Here is a 17545-nt window from a genome sequence, read left to right on the forward strand (position 1 = left end):
TAGCCCATCTTCTGTGTATGTTGCGTCAGACAGGTTAAGAACAAGTACAATCTTGGACATAGTTCTATATGCCAATATGTCACAGGGACTTACCCCTCATCCTACCCTTGATACTGACAGCAGAGAAGGGAGATATCAGTCACCATTTTATTTGGTATGACTTGGTTGGGGATCTAAATCATGACCTTTCATAGTCTGGGCGTACACTAATCATAAAAAAAAGCTCCTATAAATTGTTACTCATGTTTGCCCACACTTTTCTATCAGGTGAGACACCAAAATCCGTACCATGACACGCCTCTGCTTTATTGTGATGAGATTTTCCTTGTCTATGGGCATCATTGGTGGAGCAGTCGTGTCCGGGTTTGCAGGTGCCGTCGGGTCCGGGTTTGCGTTTGCAACTGCAGCAGCTGGCAAATCAGATCTTGGGAGGGTGGCTGGTGGGCAAACTGTGTGCCCGACCTGTGCAGGGCAACTCTTTACAGCTTTAAACTGCGTTTAAGAGTTGAACAAGCTTTAAAGCTTAGACTCTAACACACCCCCCCACCCCTTTAGTCAAATCTGGTCTTGGTTGCACCACATGGTTGCTCTGTGTTGTGTGTGTTCAATGTCTGCAGCCCCCACCCCTCATCTCCACTGAAAGTCTTCACCCCCCACACTAGTTCTCAATCTTTTTTACACTACTTCAACCCCAGCTACCCACCCCACCACCACGTCAGTCGAATTGTCCTAAAATACTCTATTGCGAAGGGAAATGTAGAAACAGTCCCCATGTTCCCTGTATGATTTTACAGCATGTAATGCATGATGATCAATTAGTCTACTTGGATCAACAGCTGCCAAAGTCTGAGTCTGGGTCACACTGTATGCATGAAAGTGCCGTTCAAAACCTTGGGTTTCCCACTTCTGTACAACAAACAGAGTTGTTGGTTTGTCTGCCAATGGACCCAAACTGGGGTTCAGCATCTGGGTCGTAGGAGAGGAATACTGTCATGCCTGGTCTGTATTTAGTGCCCTTGAAAGTCACCCAAGCTGGCACCAAAACCTCAGTGAAAACAGGGAAATCTGTTAGATCCTTTTGGAGGTCTTTAAAGCCGTCTGTGGTGGACAGAAAGGTGCTAGGCCCTGGGCCAACCTCCGTGATGTGACTCAACCCAGAGCCAGATCGAAAGTTGTAACATAGCTGCATTTGATGGCGATACGCCATTGTCTTGCAAATATTCCAGAAATTGCATGTGACCAGTATACTGGTCATTCATAGGAAGTCCATATGATGTATACCTGATGACACCATTGAGGGGGGTTAAACTGCTGATGGTCATTCATTCAGGAAGTCAGATGAGTCATCCGATCCCCCTACAACTGAGGTGTGTTGCCCAGTTGGAACAGTAGTGTGGCCAGTATGACACGGCTATGTGAGGGGCCAAGCACTCTTGGAGAGGGTGTTCAGAACCATGCAGAGAAAAACTGTTGATGGAGCCAGGTTGCTCAAAGCTCAGAGTGGTGTCCTTAAACAGGCAACTCTGTTTCGCAGGGTGTCAGGTTTAAACCCCAACACTTGTAAAACACAGCCTGTACAAAGGAAGACACAGAGAGTTGAGTTTCTTTTTACTTGCAAGGAGAGTGATGGAGACTGCACAGTTACAATCCTCCCAACCAACTCTGACACAGTCTCCGTTCTCCTTGCCTTTTATTCAGTTAGGAACGCCGTAGTTACATGAGGTTTCAACTGCGAAAAGGGAAGGGTGCGTTTAACTATTCCAGTTGAAACCGGTTCTTTTGTACAACATGTTATTCAGTGTGTGGGTATCTCCTCCTTGGCATGTGATCTTCTGGAGACACTCACACACACACACACACACACACTCTGAGGTCACATCTACTTCTGACCCGTGCAGCTATGTCCTCTCGAGGGTGCGATAAAACTATCTGCTGAGAGAACGTTCTGTCACGTTCTGTTTTCTCTAATCATGATGTACACTGTTGTGGAAAAAAATTCTATCATCCTAAGTAGGATAGAGAATGCCTGAAATAAATACATAGCTCTGGCAGTTTTTATTACCTTTGCAAAACAAAGGGGTCAGACAACACACAGTATGCATGGCCGTCTGTAGGTGTCTGGCCAAGAAGGGTCTCTTGGCGGGAACTTTTATACTCCATAGCATGCAAATGAATTACATTACAATAGAAAAGAGACATTCGTGTCACTCCCCCGATGCCACCCTCATGTATGGGGTTTAACATACACACCCATGCGAGATAACCTCCTAGGGTCAACCATTTGGTGGGACATCCTGATGTCCCCTTGTCCCATGAAGGTAAAGCTTTGATCAAAGAATGGCCTCCTCCGACACTGTCCCTAACCCCAGGTTACAGATAGCCTCCTGCTGTGCCCACCATCTTTGAAGGGACAGCAGGATGTGCTCAGATGCAAATGTTGAAGCTCTTCAAAAGGCCGTAAAGTAATTCAAACAATGTGTAACCTATGTTATACCTGTGAAATATAAATTTTTTCCATCACTCCTCCCTTTTGATTATTAATTAATCACGAATTACAGTACATTTACAGATAAACAAACATCAGATCAGGGTTGTCAGTAAATTATCATGAAAGTTAGGAATGTGGAAAACCGTGTTAATATGTGTTCAACTGTTGCGATAGATGGTGGAGGTGTTGATCGACAGTGAGTTCAATTCATTTGGTGTATGCCATGAGATTGGTTGGCAGTCAGTGCATCCGCTTGCCCAAAGTCAACCGGGATAGACTCCAGCCTACCCGCAATCCCAGTGAGAATAAGTGACACAGGAAAAAGACGAATGGATGTCCAGGTGTCTTAAAGTGTTTGTCTTCAACTTTTGTGGGAGATGCTGTCCGTATGACATCAACGATGTGGTAAACATGATGTGTACGAGTTGAGATGTTAGATTGCCGAATCATGTCGAAGTCCTTGTGCCTCCGTTGATGGCTTGCTGTTGTTCTTTCGTGTTGTATTCAATCAGACAGTCAGTCAGTCAGCCAATCCTCTTGATTGAAGCGCTTGTTCATAGGCTGCCGGAGTTTGCGGTGCAAACTCGTGAGCTCCATCCAAACACGCAGTTGAGAAGGTTGAGTGCGTCATGGACATTTCTTTCGTTCTGGTTGTAGTTGTAGTCCTCTAGTGTTCAGGTAGTGTCTTTCTGCCTTAACCGATCTGTGTGCAGGTCTCTCATATGACCACACTGACAGTGGAGTCTTCCCTCTGCTGGAGCAACAGATGTCAGGTCACTCGACACCCACCAAGAACATAGAAAGAAATGAATGAGCAACACAACATTTTACCATTACGCGATACATGTCAGATGTGTTCTCTACACATAACTAATCTCGCTAACCTCGAGAGCAGCAGGCAACCTAAGAGCAGTAGGCAGCCGTCATGTAGTGTCTGACTGAATACTGACACTTTGTTCATATTTTGGCCATTGACGTTGATTGTAAATGAGCCTTAAATTTTTCTAATCGTCTTTTTTTTTTTTCCACACTCTTTTAATTAAAATCTGTACTCACAGTCTCTCTGTCCTTGGATTTCCCGTCAACCGTCTGATCCCAGCCCGAGAGGGAGGAACCAGTCCCGAAAAGGGTCTTTTGCCGTGGCCACGGACTTGTCTGGGATCTCACTCACACGCTGGAATCGTCAGGTATCTTGGGATCCGGCTCGAAGGACCATGTAAATGTCAGGTTTAATCACCAAACATCTGTAAAGCAATCTGCTCAAAGAGAGTGATTGAAGTCTGCTCAGTAACAACCTCCAAACCAACTCTGAAACAGCCTTCACTTTCCTGCCTTTTATTTAGGAATGCCCTAGGTCACATGAGGCCTCAACTGCTACGGGAAAGGGGGTGCTGACTATCCAGCTGAGACCATTTTAAAACAAAACACTATCTGCCTCTTGCACACATGCTTCTGCTCGTGGTTGACTGCTTGAGCAATCAACTGTCCCCTTCTGCTGGTGCCACATCCTGCAATAAAAGCAAGTCATGCATACATACACATAGAACAAAGCTATACCTATCTTACCAACTTGTAGCTAGAAAGGCAAACAGCTAGACCAGCAAATTGGATAACTTATCTACAACAGTTCCAACAGTATACCATGTATCCTGACAAGATAGAAAAATAACCATGCAAGTCCATGAGCCTAAGATGTCGACTAGACTCTGTGCATATACATTCAATCTTTTTTAGATAGTATTTAGTTTTACTTCACAAAATGTACTCGCAAAACCACTGCCACTGCCATCCTTTAAGCAGGGGAATGTATTGATCAAGGCGGAAGCCAGGGCAATTTTGATCACCGCGGAAGGTCTGAAAAAGGCCAACACGTACAGATTGAATAATTAGACGATAAAAAGTCACACTGTAGCCCATCTTCTGTGTATGTTGCGTCAGACAGGTTAAGAACAAGTACAATCTTGGACATAGTTCTATATGCCAATATGTCACAGGGACTTACCCCTCATCCTACCCTTGATACTGACAGCAGAGAAGGGAGATATCAGTCACCATTTTATTTGGTATGACTTGGTTGGGGATCTAAATCATGACCTTTCATAGTCTGGGCGTACACTAATCTTAAAAAAAAAAAAGCTCCTATAAATTGTTACTCACGTTTTCCCACACTTTTCCATCAGGTGATACACCAAAATCCGTACCATGACACCCCCTGCTTTATTGTGATGAGATTTTCCTTGTCTATGGGCATCATTGGTGGAGCAGTCGTGTCCGGGTTTGCAGGTGCCGTCGGGTCCGGGTTTGCGTTTGCAACTGCGGCAGCTGGCAAATCAGATCTTGGGAGGGTGGCTGGTGGGCAAACTGTGTGCCCAACCTGTGCAGGGCAACTCTTTACAGCTTTAAACTGCGTTTAAGAGTTGAACAAGCTTTAAAGCTTAGACTCTAACACAGCCACCCCTAGTCAAATCTGGTCTTGGTTGCACCACGTGGTTGCTCTGTGTTGCACCAAGTGTGTTCAATGTCTGCAGCCCCCACCCCTAGTCTCCACTGAATGTCTTCAACCCCCCCCCCCCAAACACACGAGTTTTCAATTTTTTTACACAACTTCAACCCCAGCTACCCACCCCACCACCACGTCAGTCGAATTGTCCTAAAATACTCTATAGCGAAGGGAAATGTAGAAACAGTCCCCATGTTCCCTGTATGGTTTTACAGCATGTAATGCATGATGATCAATTAGTCTACTTGGATCAACAGCTGCCAAAGTCTGAGTCTGGGTCACACTGTATGCATGAAAGTGCCGTTCAAAACCTTGGGTTTCCCACTTCTGTACAACAAACAGAGTTGTTGGTTTGTCTGTCAATGGACCTGGAAAGATGATGGATTTTATAAGCCCAAACTGGGGTTCACCATCTGGGTTGTAGGAGAGGAATACTGTCATGCCTGGTCTGTGTTTAATGCCCTTGAAAGTCACCCAAGCTGGCACCAAAACCTCAGTGAAAACGGGGAAATCTGTTAGATCCTTTTGGAGGTCTTTAAAGCCGTCTATGGTGGACAGAAAGGTGCTGGGCCCTGGGCCAACCTCCGTGATGTGACTCAACACAGAGCCAGATCGAAAGTTGTAACATAGCTGCATTTGATGGCGATATGCCATTGTCTTGTAAATATTCCGGAAATTGCATGTGACCAGTATACTGGTCATTCATAGGAAGTCCATATGATGTATACCTGATGACACCATTGAGGGGGGTTAAACTGCTGATGGTCATTCATTCAGGAAGTCAGATGAGTCATCCGATCCCCCTACAACTGAGGTGTGTTGCCCAGTTGGAACAGTAGTGTGGCCAGTATGACACGGCTAGTTGAGGGGCCAAGCACTCTTGGAGAGGGTGTTCAGAACCATGCAGAGAAAAACTGTTGATGGAGCCAGGTTGCGCAAAGCTCAGAGTGGTGTCCTTAAACAGGCAACTCTGTTTAGCAGGGCCAATCAACATCTCAGTTTTATCAGGGTTCAAGAGTTAAAAAGTTCCAGGTCATCCCATGTGTGATATCAATGAGACACGCCTCCAGATTAGAGCTTTAATGGCACATACATCTGAGTGTCATCAGCATAACAGTGAAAGCTAATCTTATGTATTTTTGTGAATGATGTCGCCAAGTGGCAACATGTATATGTTGAACAGAAGCACTGATCCTTGTGGAACTCGGGAAGTGACAATATGCGTTTTAAGGCGTTCCAGTAGGTTAGAGTGATGGACGGTATCAAAGGCAGTACAGAGATCAAGTAATAACAATATTCAGGATATGTCACAGTCCATAGATCATTTGTCACTTTAGCAAGGGCTAATTCAGTAGAGTGGTTCACCCTGAAACCAGCCTTAAGAGGTTCAAGTAGATCACCCAAAGCCATGTGATCATTGAGATGTTGTGCTACAATTTTTTTCAAGGGTTTTGGAATTGAATGGGAGGTTAGACACCGGCCTATAGTTAGAAACACTCCCAGGATCAAGGCTTGGTTTGTTCAGTAAAGGTGGAATTATTGCAGTCTTGAAAGCTGCAGGCACAGTGCCAGAAGAAAATGATAGATTTATAATATTTAAGATTGAGGGAACTAGAATTGGGAACAACTCTTCCAACTTTCCCAGGAAGCAGGTCAAGCAGACATGTTGTCCGTTTTGCTGAACTGACAAGTTTTGTAAGCCCGTCAAGAGATATTCCTCAAAGTAGGAAAAGCTAGTGGGACAAAGGATGGAAGTATTCCCAACAGTGGTCATGGCAAACGACATGTTTCACTGAGTGTCCTTTTTATTTCATCCAGATTACTGTAAATTCCGGACTATAAGCCGCTACTTTTTTCCCCAAACTTTCAACCCTGCGGCTAATTCAGTGATGCGGCCAATTTATGTAATTTTTCGAACGGCCGCCAGGAACTCTCGAGTATGAAAAGGTAAGATTAAGACCGGTGGAATATATGTGTCGAGGAAGACTGCAACTTCTTGTCTTGTGCATAAATGAAATTAGCGTGAACATACCCTCATCATGGAAAATGCAAAAAGAAAGGCATATGACGCAGCTTTCAAGCTAAAAGCAATCAGAGTTGTCCAATAAAGAAGGAAACGGAGCTGCTGCACGTAAACTTGGCATAAACTAATCGATGGTGAGACGCTGGAAACGGTAGCGGGAAGAACTGGAGCAATGTAAAAAGACGAAAAAAGCTTTCAGAGGTAATAAAAGCAGGTGGCCCGAACTGGAAAACATTCTATACTGTGTTGCTATTGTTTTGCTAGCGTGTTGTTACCATGTTGCTACCGTTTTACTGCCGCGTCACAGGCACCGTTTGTGAAGAAAGTTATATTATTAAGTTATATTATTAAAACTTTCTTTCTTTGTAAATATGTTTACATGTTTTAATGTGGGCACATGCAGCTTATTTACAGGTGCGGCTTGTGTATGTACAAAATCTGTTTTCCTCTAAAAATGTAGTGGGTGAGGCTTATAATCAGGTGCGTTCTATAGTCCGGAAATTACGGTACCTCAATTTTATGAGTGAAAAATGGCAACAACTCGTCAGCTGAGAAAGGGGAACTACTAGGAGAGGTCTTCTTCTGAGTTAGCAATGCAACTATGTCGAATAAGTATTTACCGTTGTTTTTATGAGGCTAATTGTCACGGTTCGGCATGCGGGTGATGCGATGCGACCCCAGGATGCAGAGATGAAGCGAATGGTGCAGGAAAAAGCTTAGCTTTTATTTTAGAAAATAGGCGAATGCAGCACTGGCGTACGACACGTAGCAAAAAACAAACAATGAACCAACCAAAAAACAGACGCACCTGGCTGAACTAAATACAAGAAACAAATTGGAAACAGGTGCGCGTAGAAGAGAGTGTAAAAGTGACGAAACACAGGACAGACGAACACAGGAAGAACTACAAAATAAGAGCATGAAAACCGGAACTAAGGCAAACAACGTGAAAAACAAAACTGTCACACCGGAGGCGATGCAGATTGTGACACTAATTTAGTCTTGAAGAAACATTTTTTTTCTGCGACAGGAGCCTGTTTGTATTTGGTCAGAGTCCCCGCGCCCGACAGACGACGCAAAGTTTAGTTGCTTTCCATTTGCGCTCCAATCTCCGACATAACTGTTTCATCTCTAAACCAAAGTGTCAGTCTTTTGGGATGAGATTATATTTTAAAGGTGCTACGGTTAACTTGTGTTAAAGGCCAGACCATAAAAGTGAGATTTCACAAAGGATTTAAAATGCTCCAATTACTATTAATTTACGGCCAATATCCAACAGTAATATACTGTATTAACGGAATACGTTTTTTTCTGTAGTTTGCAATGCATTGTGTAGGAGCTATTTATTGGTGTGTTCCTAGGTTTCTGATATCTGTTGATTTATTTTTTGTTGTTGTTGTTTTGTTTGGATTCCTTGATAATATTTTCTTGTTAGTTATTTATTTATTTGTTTATCTATCATATTTTCTTGGGGTTAATTAGTAGTTAATTTCTGGGTTAATTTCATTGGATAACACCCTGGGCACCTGCAATATATTTGGGTAGGCGGTGCTCACAGGACCAGCATGCACCGGGGTGGGCCTATGGTTTTGTACCAGAGCAAGAGAGGCAATAGGAAAAGGCCCTTGTTCCTTTTTTATTTTGTTTGCTTGCTTGGTAATAAAAGGAAAGAAGAAACGCAACAGGATTGTTTGGACAATGACTCTTTTGCCTGCGTGAAACAAAACCCATGGTGCATCAGTGGCCGTTTGATTATAAGTTACGTTTATTATTTTAGAGAAGGACAAATAGCCACTACACAAGTACAAAACCCGCCCTTGGATAAAGGAAAGAACCCATCAATAATGGACTCGTTGGACTCTTTTGGACCTTGGATGAACGAAGCTCACGAATTGTTTTATTCATCTCCCATCTGAAATCGTGTCAGCTTCAAACTACGCCTGGCCCACACCAGCGACACACTCAGCTTGGCCATCAGAAACTGGTATGTGTTACTGCAAAAGCTGTATTGGAAAACGGTGATAACTCGGAGTTAAGTCGGCTATTAAGCGCTACTTTACGCAGAAGTGCTGGCGTATTTCATTCATTAAATCTACAACTCCAGTGCGCATCTATGCTTGCAAGAGTGGCTGTGCTGCCAGTGAGGATTATATTTGGCCTTTTACCCCCTCGCCTTCTGAATTAAATGGAATGGTTGACGGACTATATGATTAAAGATGTCTGATGTTAATACAGGGTCTCAGAACGATGTTGAAATACCAGCAACAAAAAGGAATATTAAATGGACATCGAAAGGATTGAGTTTTTACATAAAAACGTGTCAAGACAAAAGGAGTGTCAAATGTAGACAAGCCAAAGGGTATATGGAAAAAATCTGTGAGTTGATGGAATCAAACGAAAACGTGAAAACAGTTAATTCTGAACTTTGTAAGTTTATTGGTTGTTATCAAGACGCCCATGACGTGCATGAATCGTTCATGGATTTACCTTTACCAGAAGATGAAGCTGCAAAGCAAACGGGTTATTTTCAAGCAAAAATGACAATGTACTGTGATTTTACCGACAAGGTAAAGGCATGGTTAATTGAAGCCGGAAATCCATATGTGCAGCCGAATAAAGAATGTCCTGATCAAGATGTTGCAGATTTGGAGGAAATAAATCCTGAAGACAGTGCTTCTAACATATCACGTGCAAAATCAAAGTCTTCCAAGCATTCACAGGTATCACGCATTTCTTCTACAACATCTGCACGCATAAAAGCTGAAGCGGATAAAGCGGCACTAATGGAGCGTGTTGCCGCGCTGAAAAGGAAACATCTAATTGAAGCTCAGGAGGAACAGTTAAGGAAGCAAAAGGAGCAGCTGGAACTCGAAACAGAATTGGCAGCAACACATTGAGTTGTTCAACGTGAAGCAACAGCGCAAGGGCTGTCAACAGTATGCTACTGTTATAAATTACAGTAAACTACAGTATTTTATCAAATTTGGTGCGTACCAAACTTGCGAGGGAAAGTTTGGGGACATGTTTGATACCTATGAACACGAAGTCTTGCTTCCTCTGCATCCTTCCAATTATGCATCTAGAAAAAACACAGTAAGAGTTCTGTCTGTTGTTGACAGCCCCTTTGCTGGTGTCTAAAGTCAGGGGCTGGTCTTCCAGGACAGTGAGCAAACTGAAGACAAGTTATTCGATACTAAGGACCCAATGATTTGTGATACTTTGTACTTTGCAAAAAATGTAAGGGGGGGTTACAGACAATGAATCTTAAAATCTGTTATGAATATTCTATGTGTGCATAAGACGGACTGATTGAGTCAACATTAAAAGTCTGGCTATATGAAACTACAACTGTACTCACGTTCAAGGCTATGGCACCACATGATGTGCCATCACCCTGAAGTCCATGGGGAAGTGTACCACATGTCCACCTCGACACTTTGCAGTCCCTCTTCCGCATGAATGCCCTTTGAAGAAATGATACATCTGGGTCTGGACCAGATTGATGTTTTTAACTGCTTTCTTTAAGTTCTTCTTACCTTGTTATTTCCAGGCATCTTTTTATTTGATCTTGGGTTTCTCCAAATGGATCCACAAACAAGGTTTGCTTTTCATGAGGATAAATAACCTTTCGGAAGGTAACAACTTTTACAACTTTTCCACCACAAATACCACCAAGTGAGACAATGAAAACAGATTTGTTTAAAATGTTTCCTAAACTATGATCATAAACTTCATATCAGTCCCAATAAGGACTATTTTATAAGATTAAGATTAAGATATGCCTTTATTCGTCCCTCATTGGGGAAATTTGTATTGCACAGCAGCAAGAGTACAGAGTCAGTTAAGCAGTACAAAATACACAATATAGAAAAATAAACAATATAAACCACTCCCTGGAAAATGGCTGAAGCCACAACAGAGTCATGGAACATCTTGAGGAGTGCCCCTTGCACTCCAAAAGACCTCAGTCTCCTGAGCAGATAGAGTCTGCTTATGCCCTTCCTGTAAAGTGCTTCCCTGTGATGAGTCCAGTCCAGTCTATTGTTGAGATGAACACCCAGGTACTTGTAAGATGTCACCATCTCAATGTCCATTCCCTGAATGTTCACTGGTGTTGGAGGAGAGTGGATGCGCCTGCAGAAATCCACTACCAGCTCTCTGGTTTTCCCCACGTGGATCTGGAGGCAGTTCCGCTGGCCCCAGTCCACAAAGTCCTGTGTCAGTCCTCTGTACTCCAAGTCGTCCCCATCTGTGATGAGGCCAACGATTGCAGAGTCGTCAGAGAACTTCTGCAGGTGGCAGGTTGGTGTGTTGTATGAGAAGTCTGCAGTGTAAAGGGTGAAAAGGAACGGAGCCAGGACCGTTCCCTGCGGGGCCCCCGTACTGCAGACAACCGTGTCGGAGACACAGTCCCATGTCCTCACATACTGTGGACGGTTGGTGAGGTAGTCCAGGATCCATGATGTGAGGTGCAGGTCCACCCCTGTGTGCTCCAGCTTGTCCCTCAGAAGTGCTGGCTGGATGGTGTTGAACGCACTGAAGCACATTGTCACTGGAATGGTTCCCAGTCCACACTGCTTCTAGATGTACAAAAGTGAAAAGTACTAGTTAATAATCAGTTACAAGACTGAACGCTGATTTAGAAACTTTTAAACATCCATGCATACCAGATTTGTTTTGTTTGTAAAGACAAAATGTGAAATAAACATACATTTTTGTACTTCTATTCACTGTACGTGCCACTATTTAGGGATGTGATATGTCCTTCAGCTGGAGAGTCTTTACATTCAGGTCTTGCTGCACCTGGGACAGTGACTGGGAGGACACAGGCAGTTGGTCCTGAGGCAGCTGGGACAGTGGCTGCAGGTCTTGTGGTGGCGAGGGCTGAGGCGACAATCACCGAAGGTCTTGTCCTGGGGAGGACAATGACTGCAGGTCTTGTGGCAGTGAGGACAGTGCCAGTGGGGACAGACACACCTGGCGCAGTGACAGCAGTTCCTGTGGCAGCGGATGCACCAATTTTGGAGGGAATCCGCTGATTCTCCTGCCTGAAATGTTTGAGATGGTCAATGTTGATTTTTTTATAAGCCACTCCGTTGTCCCCAAGGAGATCAGCACTTTTCCCATCGATTGTCGTGATGGTGAAGGGCCCAAGAAAATTGGACTCCAGCTTCCCACCCTTACGCTGTTGGCTCCTGACATTTTGCCGCCACACTCTGTCACCAGTTGCAAACTCATCTCTTGTCCTCTGCTGAGATCCAGAGATGTTTTTGATGACAGCCCTGATCTCATCAAGCCGCCTAATGTCCTCACACACAGTCTCCTCTCCAATTGTATCCTCCACACCGCTGTCCATCTGTAAAATAGACAATAGCTCATGCTACACTTTCATTCTACAAATACAATATGAAAGAAAACAGCCTGAAAATATATTATTTCTTTAATTTCATAATGACAACATTCATTCTTCATAATGTAATTCAACTTAATACTGCATTTCACAAACCTGAAAGTCCTCTGGAATTTCTATTGGGTAGCGGGCTTCACGGCCAAACATTAAAAAGTAGGGGGAGAATTTGGTTGTTCGCAACCCAAACATAACAGCATCCAAATATTCATTCCACATTTCTGGTTTGGACCCTACCAGTTTACCAAAAAATAGATTACAAATCTATTCAACAATATCATTTGTGAGGGACAACTTGGATGACAATGTGGCATTACATACCTTTGGATGGTTGCGTTCATACGTTCTACCAGACCATTGGTTTGAGGATGGTAGGGGGCACACAAACTCCTTTTTATACCCAATATTTTGCAGACATTCTTATTGATCTGGTAACACATATACAACTTCAGACAACTGCATAACATATTAAGACACCTTATTTTAAACACATAGTAATAGATTCCAATAAGGTATGATCATGTGTGATAGAAGAGTTTCAGCTAAAATGAAAGGAAAGGTATACAAAAGCGTGGTGAGACCAGCCATGTTTGGTCTAGAGACAGTGCCACCGAGGAAAAGACAGGAAGCAGAACTGGAGGTAGCAGAGATGAGGATGCTGTGGTTCACATTGGGAGTGACCAGGATTGATAGGATTAGGAAGGAGTACGTACATCAGAGGGATATTACAGGCTTAGGAGATAAAGTCAGTTATCGGCCAGACTGAGATGGTTGGGACATGTCCAGAGGAGAGATAGTGAATATATTGGTAGAAGGATGCTCCCAGGTAGGAGGCGTAGAGGAAGACCAAAGAGGAGGTTTATGGATGTAGTGAAGGAGGACATGAGGGTAGTTGGTGTGAGATGGACAGATGCAGAAGACAGGGTTGGATGGAGGAGATTGATTAACTCATTCTTTTTTTTTAATCTTCCACCATTTGGTCCTTTGCTCTGCCTTTGGCCTCTTCATCTTCCTCACCATGAGGGTCCTTCTACACACCACCATCCTATGCTGCCTGGCTACACTTTCACCTACCACTACTTTGCAGTCACTGATCTTCAGATGACAGCGTCTACACAAGATGTAGTCTACCTGTGTACTCCTATCTCCACTCACTCTATGTTCCTCTCTCTTCTAGAAGAAAGTATTAGATGCTAAGCACTTGGCAAAGTCAACCACCATCTGTCCTTCTGCGTTCTTCTCCTGAATACCAAACCTGCCCCTCACCTCTTCATCATCTCTATTTCCTGCACCAACATGTCCATTCAAGTCTGCCCCAATGAACTCTTTGCCTTCCAGGGATGCTCTGCATCACTTCATCAAGGTCCTTTTCCTCCAACTCCCATCCTACTTGTGGGGCATACCCACTACCAACTTTGAACAACACACCTTCAATTTCTAGCTTCAGACTCATCACCCTATCTGACACTCTTTTTACCTCCAGGACATTCTTAACCAACTCCTCCTACTCAATTTCTCTTCCTATCATGTGTGACAAAGTGAACATAATCTTGTGTTCGGGTTGGGAAATATTTGACAAACAAATACACCATGTAGTAGGGACCCCCGAAAAGAGAATAAAAAGAGAGGAGTGTGAACTGCATATTCAGAGTGGAGCGGCATGTCACTGGGTATGTTGTTTCATTTTCCTCGCTGCGAGTAACTTTGAATATTGTTGTCTGTCTCTTTTGTATTTGAGTGTTTTTAGTGTGTCACAGGAGTTTGAACCTGACATGTAGACGTTTGTACTGTGGCAGTGGTAGGGAGTGAAAGAATACTGGCTTACACCAGAGATTTTCGAGGACCAGACAACGCCACCCTGGGAATTTCACCCAGAGAGTCAATTTCTTTTTCTTTTCCCTCTTAAGGCATACACAGGTTCATTATACTCATGAGGCTGGAGACATGGTTCACATTATAAAAAAATTAATAGATTTTATTAACAAGTTAACATCTGTTTAAAATACCACACACAAGAAGGGGAAGAGGGAAACCTAATCAGGTGCTGAGGCTTACCAGGTGGACAATGGGCTAGTGAAGGGGGGAGGGATCCACCCAAAACAACTCAAAAAGCACCCAGTCACACGTGACGCACTCACACAGGGTTGTGCAAAGAAAACCAATCCCAAAGGAGCACCGCACACGGAAGGAGGGGATACCGCCACCCAGACCACCAGCACCACCACCGATCCTCAGCAACTGAAAAGGGAATAAAACAATTAGTGGGGTCAAAAACGAAATAATAACGCAATTAAACAAAAGTAACAAAATTGTACTAACTAAATTAAAGGTAGAGCCACTAAACACAAATTAAACAAGCAAAACAACATGATAAACAAAAGAAGAACTATTCAAGGAAAATCCACCCAATTCCCAAAATCAAATAAAGCAACTAGACTAGAAAATATAACTAAGTCAAAATAACCCTAAAACAAAAAAGGTAAACCTATAGAAATAATCTAAACAAAAGCAAAAGAAAAACCTATACAATTGTAACTAAACAAAAAGGGACCTACAACCCCACCATCAAAACACACACATAAAAGCGGAACTCTAAAATAATAATAGAAATTGCACGTAGTGTCTGTCAGGAGAGGCCGAGCGGCCTGGCAAGTCAGTCACAGCCCAGTCCGCGGGCCGACCACAGCAGGCAGAGCAGTCCAGAGCCCAGACAGAGGGCACCAGCGCCAAGCTCCCAGCCAGGCGAAGCCACAAGACCGAGCAGCAGCGGAACAGGTCAGCGGCAAGCCGCAGCACAGCGGCGGGAAAGCAGCCAGCCAAGGCAAGCAGCGGACGCGCAGACGAAGCAGCGAGAACAACCACAGAGACAGAACAGCAGAGACAAAGCAGTGGAGACAAAACAGCGGAGTTCTCAGACGGCTGGCATTCAGGCAGATTACACCTATCGCAGATGTTAAAATTAATGAAATGGCCGACGATGATGCGGTTACGACCTATGTTAGTACTCTACATACGTACCTTCTAAGCAGATACACAGGCACATGAGAGGAGCGAGGGAGGGCGTAAACCCAGGCGGCTACGGGCGTCTCACCTATGACCACACTCGCATTAGCAAGCTACGAGCATGCACAGCAACGGAGAGAGAGGGAGAGATAACACTCACCACAATAGGACGGCGAAAGACACGTATGCCCCAACAGCACACCGATCACTGTCTCAGTCGAACACTTGACCCGGAAGTACACAGACGGAAGTGCAGAGAGAGAAGCAGTGAGAGGAGCGCTGCTTAAATACTCTCCACCTACACAATGATTGGCCGGCCGTGAACTCTGTTTAACGGGACACGCTGCATAGGGAGATATGGATATACTCCTATGCTGCTACAGTACCTTTCAGCTTCTTTCCCCTGTTTCAGTATGCGTGCAATGTGAGTGCATCGGCTCATTCACTGGGTATGGATGCAATTGACGGGTGAAATCTATCACATCACATACAACTACTAGTAAAACAGCATGAACGTTTGCACGCAAGCAGCAGCGAGGAAGTTTCTATTTTTAACCTCCCCGCAACGTTTAAATGGTATGTTTGGAAACACTACGGATTCTCAAAGAACGGCAGAAAGCTCGACAAAACGTCCGTCATTTGCAAAGAATGCCGCTTTAAGAAGCCGTACAACGGCAGCACGACAAACATGCAGACCCCCTTAAAAAGGGGACACCACAACACCGACAAGTCTACCCCCCCGTCGGACACCGGGGAAAAAGCAAGCAAATCAGGTCAGAACAAGTGGATCTTCATCGCTGGCAGTGCATGGAGATGTGTATCGAATCGTCCTCAGTGCTAAGATTCACACCCTAGTGTGGTTCTGTTCCTGCCATATGGAGGGAAGCAAGTGTCCATGGATTGGATGTCCACATCTTATGTTAGGAAATCACTTGTTGCTCCATAGAAGCGACATCCATTTGGTCTGCTTCCTCGATGTTCCTGACTGGCCAGGAATAAGAGCTCGGGTCCTGGAAGCGTACAGATCCTGGAGGGACGGGAGATTGCAGCCAATCACCTTCTCTGCAGACCGAATGACACGCTGCAGCCTGCCTTTGTCCTTAGCAGTGGCAGCAGCGTACCAGATGGTGATGGAGGAGGTGAGGATGGACTCAATGATGGAGGTGTAGAAGTGCACCATCATTGTCTTTGGCAGGCTGAATTTCTTCAGCTGCCGTAGGAAGTACATCCTCTGCTGAGCCTTCTTGATGAGGGAGCTGATGTTCGGCTCCCACTTGAGGTCCTGGGAGATGATGGTACCCAGGAAGCGGGAGGACTCCACAATGTCAATTGTAGAGTCACAGAGGGTGATGGGGACAGGAGAGGCTGAGTTCTTTCTGTTGTCCACAACCATCTCCACTGTTTTTAGGGCGTTGAGCTCCAGGTTGTTTAGGTTGCACCAAGTCTCCAGATGGTCAACCTCCCACCTGTAGGCGGACTCGTCACCGTCAGAGATGAGTCCGATGAGGGTGGTGTCGTCCGCAAACTTCAGGAGCTTGACAGACTGGTGACTGGAGGTGCAACTGTTTGTGTACAGGGAGAAGAGCAGAGGAGAAAGAACGCAGCCCTGGGGGAATCCGGTGCTGGATAGAAATAGAAACGAGACATTCATGTCACTCCCCGATGCCATCCTCATGCATGGGGGTTAGCCTACACACCCATTCTTCTGGCACGGTTTGTCACACCCAAGCGAGATAACCTCCTAGGGTCAACCATTTGGTGGGACATCCTGATGTCCCCTGTCCCATGAAGGGAGAGCTTTGATCAACGAATGACCTCCTCCGACACTGTCCCTAACCCCAGGTTACAGATAGCCTCCTGCTGTGCCCACCATCCTTGAAGAGACAGCAGGATGTGCTCGGATGCAAATGTTGAAGCTCTACAAAAGGCCGTAAAGCAAGTGTCCATGGATTGGATGTCCACATCTTACTTCTTTAGATGTTAGGAAATCACTTGTTGCTCCATAGAAGCGACATCCATTTGGTCTGCTTCCTCGACCTTCCTGACTGGCCAGGAATAAGAGCTGGGTTTGATCCTCAGTCCCGTCACTATTATGTCATCCATCCTTGTGTTCAGATTCATGTC

This window comes from Doryrhamphus excisus, chromosome 5 (genome assembly GCF_030265055.1).
Source record: "Doryrhamphus excisus isolate RoL2022-K1 chromosome 5, RoL_Dexc_1.0, whole genome shotgun sequence".
Classification (NCBI taxonomy): Eukaryota; Metazoa; Chordata; class Actinopteri; order Syngnathiformes; family Syngnathidae; genus Doryrhamphus; species Doryrhamphus excisus.